This window comes from Marmota marmota, unplaced genomic scaffold (genome assembly GCF_001458135.2).
Source record: "Marmota marmota marmota unplaced genomic scaffold, marMar, whole genome shotgun sequence".
NCBI classification, from domain to species: Eukaryota; Metazoa; Chordata; class Mammalia; order Rodentia; family Sciuridae; genus Marmota; species Marmota marmota.
In genome coordinates, this window is record NW_026000108.1 from 34,896,949 (window position 1) to 34,911,797 (window position 14,849).

At 34.6% G+C, this 14,849-nt stretch overlaps 1 protein-coding gene across 2 annotated transcripts in view; it reads right to left on the bottom strand.

Moving 5' to 3' along the window:
- The window catches only part of Yipf7 (Yip1 domain family member 7), a 94,575-nt gene that overhangs the window by 30,473 nt on the left and 49,253 nt on the right, over positions 1 to 14,849 (bottom strand). The window contains exon 8 of one of the 2 annotated variants that reach the window (XR_007341072.1): positions 6,706 to 13,849. The exons of the other annotated variant lie outside the window; for it this stretch is intronic. The gene's annotated coding sequence lies outside the window, so the exon portion shown is untranslated. Of the gene's footprint in view, positions 1 to 6,705; positions 13,850 to 14,849 lie in introns of those variants that run through there. 2 annotated transcript variants of the gene reach the window in all.

Sequence of the window (14,849 nt, forward strand, 5' to 3'; positions counted from 1 at the left end):
CAACTGAAATGCCTGAAGTGTATATCCCAAACTTGGATTTTAGATAACTCCAATGGGATGTTGATATTATTCCTGAGAAAGACTGGATGAAGTATTAAAGCACAGCAGCAACTACAAAATTCAATAACATGATCAAGAGCACTTCCGTGTGTGGCACTCCAATGCTTGCTATTTGGAGTCAGCCCCCTCTAGTTCCTCAGCACTTGACTGGAGCAACTTTTAGCAGAATATTATCCCTCACTGGTTCTTCCCTCAGGTTACAGATTTCTGCATTTTTTGTGGCCACCATTCCTATCTATGGGACCACTATTCTTGATCTGGCCTAGGAAGTATCCCATCCAGCACCCTCTTGGACTCTCCTTAAGTCTCCATCCCTCCCCTGGTCTCTTGCCCCATCCCTTTTCCCTTAAATTCTTACCAATCAAAGCTGTATTCAGATCCACTTCTTTTACAATAAAGATAATTAAAAAGATGCTATTAGAAAAAATTTCCAGTCCCTACCAATAGAAATTTTTTTTCATTCAGTCCTAGTCTGAATTTTCTCTCAATTAAAGGGAAATAAATGTAATACACATTGAGTAATTTCATTTTAATACTCTAGTTCAGAAATTCTTTGACAAGATCTTTAGGTTTTGCAAAATACAAATTTAAGTAATTCTAGAATAAAGTAAACATATAAAACTCTGAAAGAAGAATGCTGCAATAAAATATTCAAAATAGCCTTACTCTTTTTGAAATAAATGCAGTTACTTTCTCCCTTTATGCACAGACATGACATCCACAGAAGAGGCAATGGAGGAATTATCATTGTTTAGACAGTGCTGTTAATAAAATTAGCCTACAGTCACTGAAAACTTCTCAATCCACTTACATAAAGAAATAAAACACTCAGTTTTTGGCTACCCTGCAAAGATAAATGAAGCAATGGAGTTAGTGTTAAGAGGATTTAGACTTAAAAAGAGAGAAAATCTAAACTGAAAGATGAAAAATTATAAGGATACATGAACTGATTTTTGTCTGTAAATTTGCAAATAGTTAGAAAAGAGGGAAAAATGGATTCAGACACTTTTCTACAGTATCACTTAGCATAAATCTTTCCTACTGGAGACAGAGATAGTGTACAAGAGATAGTGTACAAGAGAAAAAAAATTATGTATATTTAATTAAGCTCAATGTACTGCTAAAGCATTACAAGAATCAGAGACCAAAAACTAACGAAAGGAGATTCTTTTTTGTTTGTTTGTTTTAATTAGTTACACATGACAGTACAATGAGCTTGACATATCATACATTTGAATCAGATGGGATATAATATCTCATTTTTCTGAGTATATAGGTTGCAGAATCACATTGATCATGCAGTCACATATATACACACAGTAATAATAATGTCTGTTTCATTCTACTATCCTTCCTATCTCCCCAACCCCTCCCGGCCCCTCCCATCACTTCTCTCTATCTAATCTAGGGTAACGCTATTCTTTACATTATCAAAGTAATTAAATTACAATATTTCATAAAATAGAACCTAAGGTATTAGGAAAAGAATGGTTGGAAATAAAAGCAATGGCCATCACTCTGGTAAAACCTGATGTTTAGCTACCATAGAGAATTTCATCTTCCACAAAGTTACCCAGAGAAAATTACTTTATCTGTAAAGAGATCCACAGAAAGCTGTGAAATTCTAAAACAGCTAAGGTCATATCCCCTATGCACTAGCTACAAGAAGAGAGTAAAGAAACTGAGAACACAGAGCCTGGCAAAATACAAACTGGGATTCAGAGATTTGTTGCTTTGGGCAAACTCAGAAGTATGTAATAATTTTTGACATTTCTGGCTCACTAACATTACAAAAGTACCCAGATTATAGATTTTGACCCAGTTTCTATCTTATTTCTCTCTGCCATGACTGCTGCAAGGAGTGAGTTCTACTTACTTTTGAAAAGACATCATATGATTTCAAGAGTATATTTTGAAATTTTTAAAGTCACAGTGATATTCAAAGTAGGGGAACACTTATAATGATTCAGCAATTGGTTTGTTGGTTCAGTTCCTAATCTTTCTTTTGCAATTGTACCTCTCTTTAAAAAAAAAAAGTCCAACCAATAGATTTACTTAAAGAGAGAGAAAAAATAGAATTTAAAAATATACACATACATTTTTGTTTAAAAAGATGTAGGCATTATAATAAAGTGGGCTAAGATATTTGAAACACAGCTTAAAAATATACAACTACAAAAACAACACACATAGACACCTCAAGGAAGTTTAGAAAAACTTATTAATCATAAATCTCAAACTTTAGGTGACTATATAACAAAATCATTACAAACCATCTATATCAGTCTGAGTCCAGGCTTCCAATGTACAAGAAATATAATCAATACCACCAGTTACTGGTGATGAGTTCTGCTTCCTCACATGTTGAAGTATAGCATTAGAGAAGCACACTGGAGCAAGCATATATAGCAGGGTTTATTTAAAAAGGGGTACCATAAACTTCTCTCAGGAGGGAGAAGGGGCCATAGCTGGTATCCTGCTATCCCAAGAAGTGAGGGTGTTCTGCCTTTTTATATGTTCTAGGCTTTCTTTGTTCTCCTGATCTCTTCCCCTTATCTCTCCCCTTCCTATGTAAATGACTAGGTCCATGAGATGCTCTGTGGGACCGCCAAAAGGTGGGAAACAGGTGGGCTGGAGGGGCCAGGGAAGAGTGATCAGGGCAGGAAGGGAGCCCAGGGTGAATTAATTAGCAGATCCCAGTCTGTTCAGAGTTGCTTCATTAACAATTCCTTAGGATGGGCAGTATAGGCCAGGCTTTGGGAACATTAACTATGAATTCAAATGCATTATTCTGTCATGTATAACAAATTAGAACAAATAAATTAATTAAAAAGATTCAATCATTTGGCAACATTTAGGTTTCCAATCTTTGGACCCAAACCAGTTTGGTCTGTTTTCTTCAATCTGGCCTGATTTATCTGTGTACACTGACTACCTGTTTTTTAATTAGGCTTCATAATGTCCTTTTAAAAAACTTAACTTATTGCATTATACTACTTTGGTGCCTGCAGGTGAGAGAAAATGTATGTCTAAATCACCTTTCTCCTTGAGTACTATGCCAGACATTACTAGGATCTTAAATATATTTTTCTATGAAGTTTGAATGCGTTTAAATTCTTCCTGGTTAGTTTAACAATCCCTGAAGCTTTATTAATTGGGAAAAGAGAGAGAAGATTGAACATATGCAATGAAATGAACCATGTGGTCTTAAGACAATAAAAACAAGTAATATAAGAATAATTAAGACTAGTTATGGTTCTAGTATAAATGATCAGCCACTTCACTTTCTAAGATACACTGAGATTTGGCTAGGAATCCTCAAGGGGATCTTTCTGTCCTAGGTCTGGTCCAGATCTGCTAGTGCTATTTTTACCCCCTTTTTTTCTTAAACCACCCACTAACCTTGTTCTATTCCAAAATTGGTTCATGTCAGGCTAATTACTTCTTTTTATAAGAGCAAAAGAGTTTCTATACAGATCTCAGGGAACTGATCCAAGCTAACTTTAATGCAGAAACTTTTGCAACTGTTTTTCTATAACTCTAATATAGATTTGTAGTTTGCAAAATTTTCATGGGTACAATTCTTTTCCAAGTGCAATTATTCCAAATACTAATAAACAGCCACCTGAGAATACTCAGAGATAGTTTCTTTCCTTACCTAACTGAAGAGCTTTGGTTGATAGGAAGAGTAAATTCTGGTACTTTATTGCTTAGAAGTAACTTCTAAGCTAAATAAAATTCTTCTCCCAGTACTACAATAAGTTGTTATATAGCATTATAACATCTAAATGCCTCATGCTTATTAATGCTCCATATTCTTTTATGTATTAACCACTCATGTATGGAAATTTCCAATATTACATAGTGTAAAAACACCACTTAAAATGAATAATACAGTTTCTATCTATTTAGATTTCTATTTCTATCTATTGAAAGTTTATGCAATATTGGATTATATTTTAAGATAAGAGTGGATAAATTGTAGGTGGCAGCTAAAATAGGAACCAATACACATCATGATTGTGGCTTCTCCAATCTTTTTCAAAACACAAAGGCTTAGAAACTTGATTTTTTTTTTTAACATAGATAGTAGGAGTAGCACTTAAAGTAGCAATTACTGTCCACTTCCATCACAACTATTCATTTTGATATCCACAAGTTATTGCTTCCAATGCACTTAAAGTAACAGTATATTCATGCTGTTACATTCTAAAAGGCAAATGGAAATCAAAAGGTATATGCACAAGAATATCCCAAAACAAGCAATAAAAAAAAGGAAAAATAAAAAACCTATAGGCAACTACAGGAAAAGGAAATTTAGGTTTTTAGAGGTACAGATTGTTTTTTAAAAATTCACAATTAGAATAGAAAATATATATCTTTGTGAGTATGGGATAAAAGCTACTAGACAGTTTTATGTTTGTCATTTGAAATGAATTCAGAATTATGCATCTGGTAAAAATAAATCCAATGGATTGAGTTCTCAAGCAAAGTCATGTTCAAGCACAAAGTATATTAAGAAGACACAAAATTCATAAAATAAAATTTTAGTTATTCAATAAAATTAGATTCAGAACTCTTTACTATTATAAATACAGTTGTTTATTATAGAAAATCTGAAGATCAAAAAAAGTCACTAAATAAAATGGTTATTCTACATGACAAAGAAAATTACATTCGGTTTTCATTTAAATTTTTTTCTATTTGCACATTTTAATATCTGAGATAATACTAAAAATTCTTAATGTATGTGGATTTTTATATTGTTACTTAAGCATTTTCCATGTCACTGGTTTATTTGCAAGGAATTGAAACCCAATCAAAAGTGGCTTAAGTAAGTAAAGGTAAATTTTGGCCTATATGAATAAAAAGGTTACTTAAAAGGCCAGGAGTAAGCTTGTTTGGACTCACATGCTCAAGTGAATTAATTAAAAATCCATCTTTACCCACCTCTTAGCAGTGCTTGTCCCCATGTTGGCTTTATTCCCAGTTAGTTGTTCCCACAAAAGGCAAAAAAATTCCAAGGAGCTCCAATGTTGCTTCCATCTAGAAACCCCCTTGGAAATCTTTTGCCTCTTCAGCAATGCTCCCAGAGAGGGGTCACACTGGGGTCCTTTGCTAGATTCAAGGGGAATATAGCACTTACTACTCAGGCCTGAATTACCTGGAATATTTAGGAGTCACTGGCATACAGCTGAACCTAAAGCTCATGGAGCTGGATGAGATTTTACTTAGTGGGCAAGCACTAACACAGAAGAGTCCAAGGAATGAGTCATGTAAATAGATATTGAGTACAAAGCAATAATCCTGTTTATCTTTTATATAAATTCCGCAATCTGTAAATTGTCAGAAAGGCCACAAAACCAAAATACCATGTATTCTAACATATCTAGAGGTTAGGATCAAGATACAATTTTAGGAGAAAGTATTTTATTATGTTAATACATCATTGGAATTCAGTACCACAGAATCCAATTAAAATAGTACTAAATGAATTAACAAAATTCTACATTTAAATGTAAAGAAATAATCCATTGCTCTGTACCTAATGACTGTAAGTTACTTTCTGGTCAAACAATGGAACTGGACAGCCTGCTCATCTTCAAAGTCAGGTTCAATAATATATGGGAAGCTATGATATAAGATAAACTGTCATTCAATATTAACATAAACATTTGCATTAAGGTAAAGCTGCCACTTCTGAGGACATTCAATGTCTTTTGAAAATTTTATGAACAAGATCAAACTGCACAAGACTAGAATTTTAAAAGTAACGTGTGCCTTATAACAATATACAAAGAACTGGGCATGTCAGAAAATAAAATATGAACAGCCTTAGTACTATGTTCAGAGCATGTTATAATGAATAATTTGCAGTATTTCCTTTGGAATTTTTAAATAATGTAAAGAAACCTACATCAAGAGATTTATACAATAAAGTATATCTAAATATCCTGATAATTAGTTTTGGAACATTGCTTGATGTATAATCTGTAAAATTGCTGGAGGTATTTTTAAATTGTGCAAAGAACTCATGGTTCAGGCTTTTTTTTTTTTATTAGGTGTCTCTGTTAAATAATAGCTATATAAGTATACTATGACTGTTTATATGATTAAATAATCCAAATTTGTAAGATAAAGTAAAAATTTCAGTGTGATAGAACATATCCTGAATATTCAAAGCAAACTAGTTAATAATAATCTTCATATTCCCCAAAAAGTATTGGAAGATCACTTTCACATTTATTTTATATGCATTTATTTTGCAGCACTTTTATAAAACGTAATATCCTCTTACAATTATTTTAAAGCAATCTGCAGTCCTTAAGAAGTACTAGAAAATACATCAACTGTGTCAAATTGTAATATACAAACGGATCAACTCTTTTTCTTGATTTAAAAATATATGTTATTTCAGTCTCATTTGCAATTATTACAATAAGTCTGGACTAGAGCACTGGGATTCTAAAGTTTCAATAAGCAAATTTAAGTGATTCTGCTAGAGGTAGTCTATAAGCCACAGTTCAAAGTACTTTGCTCTCATAATTTTAAAAAGGAAGAGAACTTTGTTTTTCTTAGCAAAAGCAAAATTAGGAAAAAGAGAGGGATGAACTAGACAAATAAAAATTTAAAACTAAAGTATGTCAAAAAACACTGACCAAAATTAAAAAGCAAATGACAAACTGACAAAATCCAAAAGCCAGCTTGACTCCAATATTTTAGGATATTTAAAGATCAATGAGAAAAATAAGCACCCTAATAGAAAAGACAAACCAAGCACCTGAGAAAAATTCACTCATATGTTTCAAAAACCTGGCATAGAAGTGTATTTAATTTAATAATCAAATAAATACAAATTAATATAGTATTAGAAAATATAAAAATAAGGTAATCTTCTTTATAGTTAGCTCTGTATTGAATCTTATTAAAATTTGTAGGAGGGTAGGAAAATAAGCTCTATTATATCTGGTAGTGGGAGGTTATATCCATCCATTTGGAGACTATTTGGAAATATTGTAGAATGTTAAAGCATATATTAAATCTACTGGCTTAAATTCTAGAAGTTTAGTAGGCCATTCAATCCTTTAATGAATTTATTGATTATAGGTCATTTAGTTAGTCATTGGTCAATCGTAACATTTATCGTATCTTCAAATTCCTATAAGGGGAAGACAAAATGAATGAGTTTTGCCCTAGTTATATGAACTGGGAGCATCTGGCCTAAAAAGCAACCAATTCATAGGCCAGTTGATGTTCATTGAATTAGTTTGATGAGAAAGATCTGCCCAACCAGACTAGAAATATTATTTGGTCTTATAAGTTTATATATCTCGAACATTCTGTCAAATGAAGAATAAATTTTAAGCAATTAATCCTGAAATTTAGAGTTTATGGGAGAAATAGAAGAAGACTTATGTGAGATTTAGGTGGAGCCGAGGGCAGTATAGAGTTGAGGTCACAAAGGCCATAGAATGCTAAAGTTTAGAGGAAGCAGTCAGAAGATAAGTGAAAAGAGCATGGAAGTCAACAACATAAAGAACAGAGTACCACTGTCAAGCTCCTGACAATTCATGAACTTCTGCTGTGGAGACTGTCAGTGCTGCCTTGGATCAAGCTCCATTTGTATGCTGGCCAGCTGCACAATGGTTTCCATTCTTGGACTCCTATTTGATATTGGCCTCTCTAATTGCCCTAAGTGTTTCCTTGCCATAAATTTTTCATTATTAAGACACCTAGAGTGAGTCTATGTTTCAACTAAAAGATCCTAACTACAACATCTCCAGAATTCTATGCAATTCATCAACATCAATGAATAAGCTAACATATTACCCTTGGAAGTATCACTTTAGGAAGATCATCATGTTTACTTGGCCTTGATGGTCATTTTTACATAGGAATAGCAACAGGAAGGTCATTATATACTGTATATTTCATGTAAATAGATACATAATTTTATATTTATTTGCAAGAATATGATATGTAGATTGTATGTCTTTGTTTCAAAAATACTTTTTAGTTGTCAATGGATTTTTATTTATTTATATACAGTGCTGAAAATTGAACCCTGTGCCTCACACGTGCTAGGAAAATGCTCTACCCAGATTGTGTGTCTTTTATGGGGAGGAGCCATTTCTTTCTTTTAAGCCCTCAAACACATTAGACTGTGTAATTTATAGCATATGTACCTGGGCTCAGTGTCTTTTTATTCTCTCCTGTTCTATTTCCTCTGGAATCGGCAACATACACATTTTGAAATTAAGATATAAGATTTGCATATTTATATTTTCAATGAACAATATCATTATTTTAAAATAACAACCATATTTCAAAAAAGTTTTTCAAATAACATAAACACTAAGTAATTTGTTTCTACTATATCAGTGGCCCTCTAGTTGCTGACATTCCAAAATTTTTACAGCATATACATATTTTATTAAGCAGTTTTAAAATATATTATTTAATATATTTTTATGTTTTATATACACAAATTGTCTATGGCCATTCATACCACATTATGCAGTTTTCACGTCCTGATACTTTATAATGATTTTGTCAATTCCTCAGCATATGACTTTGGAAAAGATGAAGCCTGTAAAAATATGAATATAAACATATACATATATGCACATTCTCTGTTTCCTTAGTATTCTAAGACATTGAGTTCACATCTATGAATTAAACCAGAAGACAGTTAAAAGTGCTCATTTTAAGGAAGTGTTTACTTGACTAAAGCAAGGAAACAGAAAATTAATCCTGCATAACCCAGGGCATTCTCTTCATAAAAAGCAGATAAGTATTTCAGTGTCTTCCTTGTAAGTACCACTTTAGGAACATTTATCATTTATGTTTCTAAAGCATTCCAGACTGAATGCTTGGTGTAGTTTTGTTTGATTTAAAAATCATTTGTTATTGAGGTTGACTGTTGACATATATGGGGTAAGTTGATCCCCACCTTCTTCCTCTGAAAGTAAACATGTTTTTTGTCAGGTTCAACTGCTAATTCATGCAAATGCAATCTCCTTAAAATTATGAGAAATTCTTTATAAAATGTATGCATTGATCTCCACTTTGCACTTGTTATCATCTATAAGGAGTATTTTAAATCCCCACAATACCCCCTAAATGTCTTCAAGATAATAAAATCATGGTTTTATCAAGAAAACAAGATTCCATTAACAAGCAAGCTAGACTATAGAACATGATAAAACTGAAAATTATCTCCTTTATGGAATTTGAGCAGAATCTATGCTTTAAATAAAAGCTTTGGGACACATTGAAGAGTTTAATATCAATTGGCCTATTCCCTAATATTTGTATGCTCAGAGTCTCACAGTCCATCTTAAAACAGAATAAAGCACTGAGCAGAGACATTTTAAAATTTGTAGCTATTAGTTTCACATATATGCTGAGATTAGGATTCACTGCTATCTCTGTTTCATCTAAGACTAAAACTTTTATGAATACTTTTATGAAGTAGACTATTGAAAGGATACTTAACAGCACAATATAGTATCAATAGCTTCCTGAAGATAGGAGAATCTTCTTGATAGAGGCATCATTGATATTGACCCCAAATTGGGAGAGGCATCATTTTGCATCATTCCCAGTGAAATATTAAATTTGACTGAGTCAAATCCAACATTTGTTACAGCCAAAAAGAGACCTTGGCACCATTGAAATGAAGCTCACCAATTAAAGAAGCAGCTTTTTGTGTAAGTACTCTTCATAATTCACACAGAGATCTTGCCAACAGGGTCAGCAGGACACAGGAAATGCACTCTCTAAAAGGTGTACTGATCGATGAAGACACTTCAGTTCTCATTCAAGCTTCAGAATATTCCACCAACATTCAATTTGCAAACTCAGGGATATAGGCAGAGCTTCTGCATGAGTGTGTTATTCACAAGACACTAAACAGCATATGTGATTCAGAAAGTATCAACGCAGCCTAAAAAGCTGGGGAATACCATTATTTGCAGATCATTTTTAGAGGAAGGAAGACATCTTGGAATTTTAGGAAATTTAAAGTAATGCTTTTAGGCTGGAGTGTTGCTCAGTGGTAGAGCATGTGCCTAGCATGGAAGAGGCCCTAGATTTGATCCCTAGTACCACACACACAGAACAGAGAAGAATGGAATGGTATGGAATGGAATGGAATGGAATAGAACAGAATAATGTTTATTTACAGTGTTTTTTATTGCTGTGAATCACGATGTTATTCAATTCTACTCAATAAATAATTATTTAACTCTGTTAAAGAAAAAATAGAGCTGGACAATAGTTAAAGTAGCAAAAGCAGATTTTACTCAGGTATTAGTGCAATGTGGGATAAGAAAACTCAGCAAAGAACTGGCCTCAATTCCTAATGCAAGAACAGGAAGGGATTTATAGCCAAGAATCAAGGTGGGGAGGGACAGTGGATAGAAAATTTTTGAAAGAAAACAGGGTAAGAAGGAATTTGCTAAACTGTCTAGATCTGTGCTGAGAGGCTTTTCCCTCTAACATCCACTGTAGGGAGCTTGAGGGTGCAGAGAAACCCCTTCAGAGACTGTTTCAGAGAACAGCATCTGCTTTATTGCATACATTCAATACTCTGAAGCCTTGACCCAAAGGCTGAGTGCATGCAGTAGGAACCAGTGTAATCCCAACCCAAGCACTCTCACAGCTACTAGCATCTTTTGTGACTGTAAAAGAGATGAGAACTTGGAAGCTTTTATAGTGGGTATGTGCAAATTTACATATAACAGTCAGGGTAGGCCAGAGGTGATACATACATAAGTCAAGACACCAAGAGTCCAGAAACTACCACATAGCCTGACCCCGCACCAACAGGGGGATAACTTCTTGTCAAAGGAGCTAGGAAATTGCATCTGCCAGTGTTCTGACAGCACTTTGTCCCAAAACATAATGTTCTGTGTTAGGACTTCCCTGTTGCACAACGAGCAAGATAAGCATTCCTGAATGTGGGTTCAATGTTAGGTCCTGCAGCAGACTGGATTCTTGCTGAAGGCAAAACAGCAATCAGATGTCATCTAGAGGTTGGAGGAGGGTGAGAAATTTGATAAGATATCATGTGTATTTAAATATGGAGGGTGGAAGTTTGGTCAACTGAATTAGGAAGATTCTTGCTAAAACTGGGGAAAGGTTGGTGCCGCTCCAAAAAGGTAGATCAGACAGCCTCACTAAAATTTGGTTGAGGAAGGAGACTTTGCCAATACAATCCAGATACAATGTACTAAAATAGTTGTGGTAAGAAGAAGAAGAAAAAAAAAGGATCTGCCTTCAAGGATCTTAGTCAAATATAAACTTAGCCAAATATAAACATTAGTTCCTAGTCAAGACTAAGACAACTATTAAATCATAGCACCATTATTTGTTCCAAATAACAAAGGCCCTAAAGTTTATCAGAAGTATGATGGACTTCAGACTGACCTTTCAAGGATTCCTCCCCAGACAGTCTAGGGAGTCTCTAATGAAAACGGTCCCTTTCCTGGTTGTATATATTCATACAACCACAGGTCTCCAGCATCAAGGCTTTAACTGATGGCTTCCAGCTGTTTGAGGGCACAAGATCTGCCTCTAGCCACTCTTATTGTCACCACCCACTTGGAAGGGACACTGAATGTCGCTGTACTCCAAGCATGAAAGAGTCTATTTTTATGACCTCACAGCAGAGCTCAGGCTAATATTTTGTGACATTTTAAGAAAGGTTTAACACTAGATGTAAATATTCGCAAGCCCCAACATTCAGTAGTCTGAAGTCTTGGCCCAAAGGCTAACTGCATGTAATAGGAACCAGTGTAATCCCAACCCAGGCACACTCACAGATACTAGCATCTTTTGTGAATGTACAAGAGATGAGAATTTGGAAAGTGGACTTTCCTATGGGAAGGATGAATATGGGAGGATACCCCTGACAGGTTGTGCCAACTGTGCCAGTTTTCATGCTTAGTGGCAAAGAGAGAAAATATAGCACAGTTCTTAAATGTATGAACTCTAGAGTCACATTTGTATAATGGTATGATTGATCATTGTCACCAAGACTTGGGAGAACTGATGGTCACAATACTTCAATACTCTGAAGCCAAGACTTGGGAGAACTGATGGTCACAATACTTCAATACAATGGAATGGAGTGCTACATGACGCATCTGTCCCTAAGTTTCTCTTCAGTGACAACACTTTGCAGTTTGAAATCAACCACGGCAGTTATATTAACCTCACAGAAATATTCAAATGCTACAGATCAGAGGTCTTAGTCCGTTCAGGATGCTGTAATAAAGCACCATAGAATGGGTGGCTTATAAACAACAGGAAGTCATTTCTCACAGTTCTGAAGGCTGGGAAGACCAAAATCAAGGGCCCAGCAGATTTGTGTCCTGTGAGAGCCTCCTTCCGTATCAATAGATGGGGCAAGGGAGCTCTCTATTTTCTTTTATAAGGCACTATTCCCATTAATGGAGACTCTGCCCTCGTTACCTAATCATTTTCCAAGGGTTCATGTCCTAATGCCACCATACTAAGGGCTAGAACTCCAGTGTATGAATTTTGATGTGACACAATATTCAGTATATATTATCAGAGCTCCCTTCTGCTTTTACAGGTTGTTAAACATTTACCAGCAAACAACTTCATTTTTTTTTAAGCTGGGCAAACTTGGGCAAATTATCTACATATTCCTTTAATTTCTTCATCTATTGGTAATAAAAACATTCACCTCATAAGTGAAATATTTTATAAAACACTTAGCCACCTATTGGACATAAATTCTCAATAAATACACATTTTTATTATCATTACTACAATTATGAAAGTGAAAACTATTGAAGGTTACAGTGCAATGTGAAACACATAATATATAACTGATCAGGACCTGCAGAACTTGAATTTTAAACAGTGCTTGGTCAGTACTTCTAAGAATACAACAGCAAGTACAATGAACAAGAGAAATGACAGTTAATGCTGGTAGCTTGCAGTTTGTGTTTTCCTTAAAATTATTCAGACACTGTGAAGCCATTGTCGGTACCATAGCCCAATTTTGAGACTAGAATTTGGGGTTTAATGAGGTTGTTTTAAGGCATTTGTAAGGGATAAGGGAGACCTGGGTTCTTTTTAAAATTTTTTTAAGTTTTTATTTGCTCTAATTAGTTATACATGAATGCATTTTGGATCATTGTACACAAATGAACACAGCTTTTAATTTCTCTGGTAGTATATGACATAGAGCTGCGATATACGTGCAGTCATACATGTACCTGGGGTAGAGACCTGTGTTCTTAAATGTGCCTGACATCAGCTAGGGTGAGGTTTGCCTATTAATCTCCAATACTATCCTTGCATCTCTGTGTTTTTGACATCTGTAACATGCAAAGGTTGAACTTTGTGGTTACTAGAGCCTCAGATGTGGTTAGCATTAGAACATTGGATTCTTCTCCTTATCTCAATCACATCATATACCTAACAGCTTGAATTCAGGTCCATCAGAACCAGTTGTCCAAGCACACCAAGCTCTTGTCAGCCTCTGGGACTTTCTGTGTGTTGTTCCCTCTCCCCTAAAATGCTCTTTTGCACATACGCATTTCCACCCATCATTCAAGTCTGTATTTGTCTGCTAAGACTGTCATAAAATTGTACACATTGAAGGGTTTCAACAACAGAAATTCATTTTCTCAGAGTTCTGGAGGCAGGATCTCCAAGATCAAGACCAGCAAGATTGGTTTCTGGTGAGGTCAGTTTTAGACTGCTCCTGTTTGCTATTTCATATGTTCGCTCATTACCCTTTGTGAACCTGCAGAGAGAAATATGACACATTTTTATTTTTCCCTCTTCTTATGAGGCTACCAGTCATATTGGAATGGGATCCTATCAACCCTTTTGACCTCATTTACCCTTAATGATCTTGTTAAAGGTCCTGTCTCCAAATATAGTTACATTGAGTGTTAGGGCTTCATCATACAAGTCTGGAAGGACACAGTTCAGTAATTATCAGGAAACTGCTTTAAAAATATCTTGCTTGATTTGTAAGTACTGGTACTGCCCAGCCTCTCTAAATTTGATCTCTCCTTTATTTCTCTCACAATATCATGACCATCTCCTTCATTATGTGAGTGCATGTTATGATTACACACTCATATTAGGTGTGATGAGTGTGTGTGTATTTTAGAAGATTTATTTATTTCCTTAAAGTCTGGTTTCAGTACTAGACCAAATATCACAAGGACAATCACCAAGCCCTCAGCATTCACTATTATATGTCCAGCGATTAGCAGAGCCTGGCAAATAGTGAGCAGTGAACACATACTGTGGTTTGCTCTCTTGCTTATTTAATACATTAGCATTTTTACACAAGATGTAAAAGAAGAATGTTTCCTAACATTTGTTGAACTCATTTATGTCCTGGCAATGCTATATATATTTTCAAGCATTATTTCATTTATCCTGCACAGCAACATAAACTGTTGACATTTTGTTTTCCAGTTGGTGATGATAATTACTGTCTGCATTTATGATTCACAGAAGTGGAATTACTGGGTCAAAAGGGATGCACATTTTAAGGCTCTTGACACGTATTGTTAAATTGATTTCCAGAGAGTTTATGGTGATTTACATTATTGCAACTGAGTGCCCACCTCACCATACCCTCCTAAGTATTAACATTCACTTTTACTTTTGCTAATTTTAGAAATGAAAACAGTATAGCATTGCTATTTTAATTTGTTAAATTTAATTTATTTGGTTACCAAAGAATGTGAAGGCAAGGTCGTCAGCTCTAGGCTTTAGTCATATCT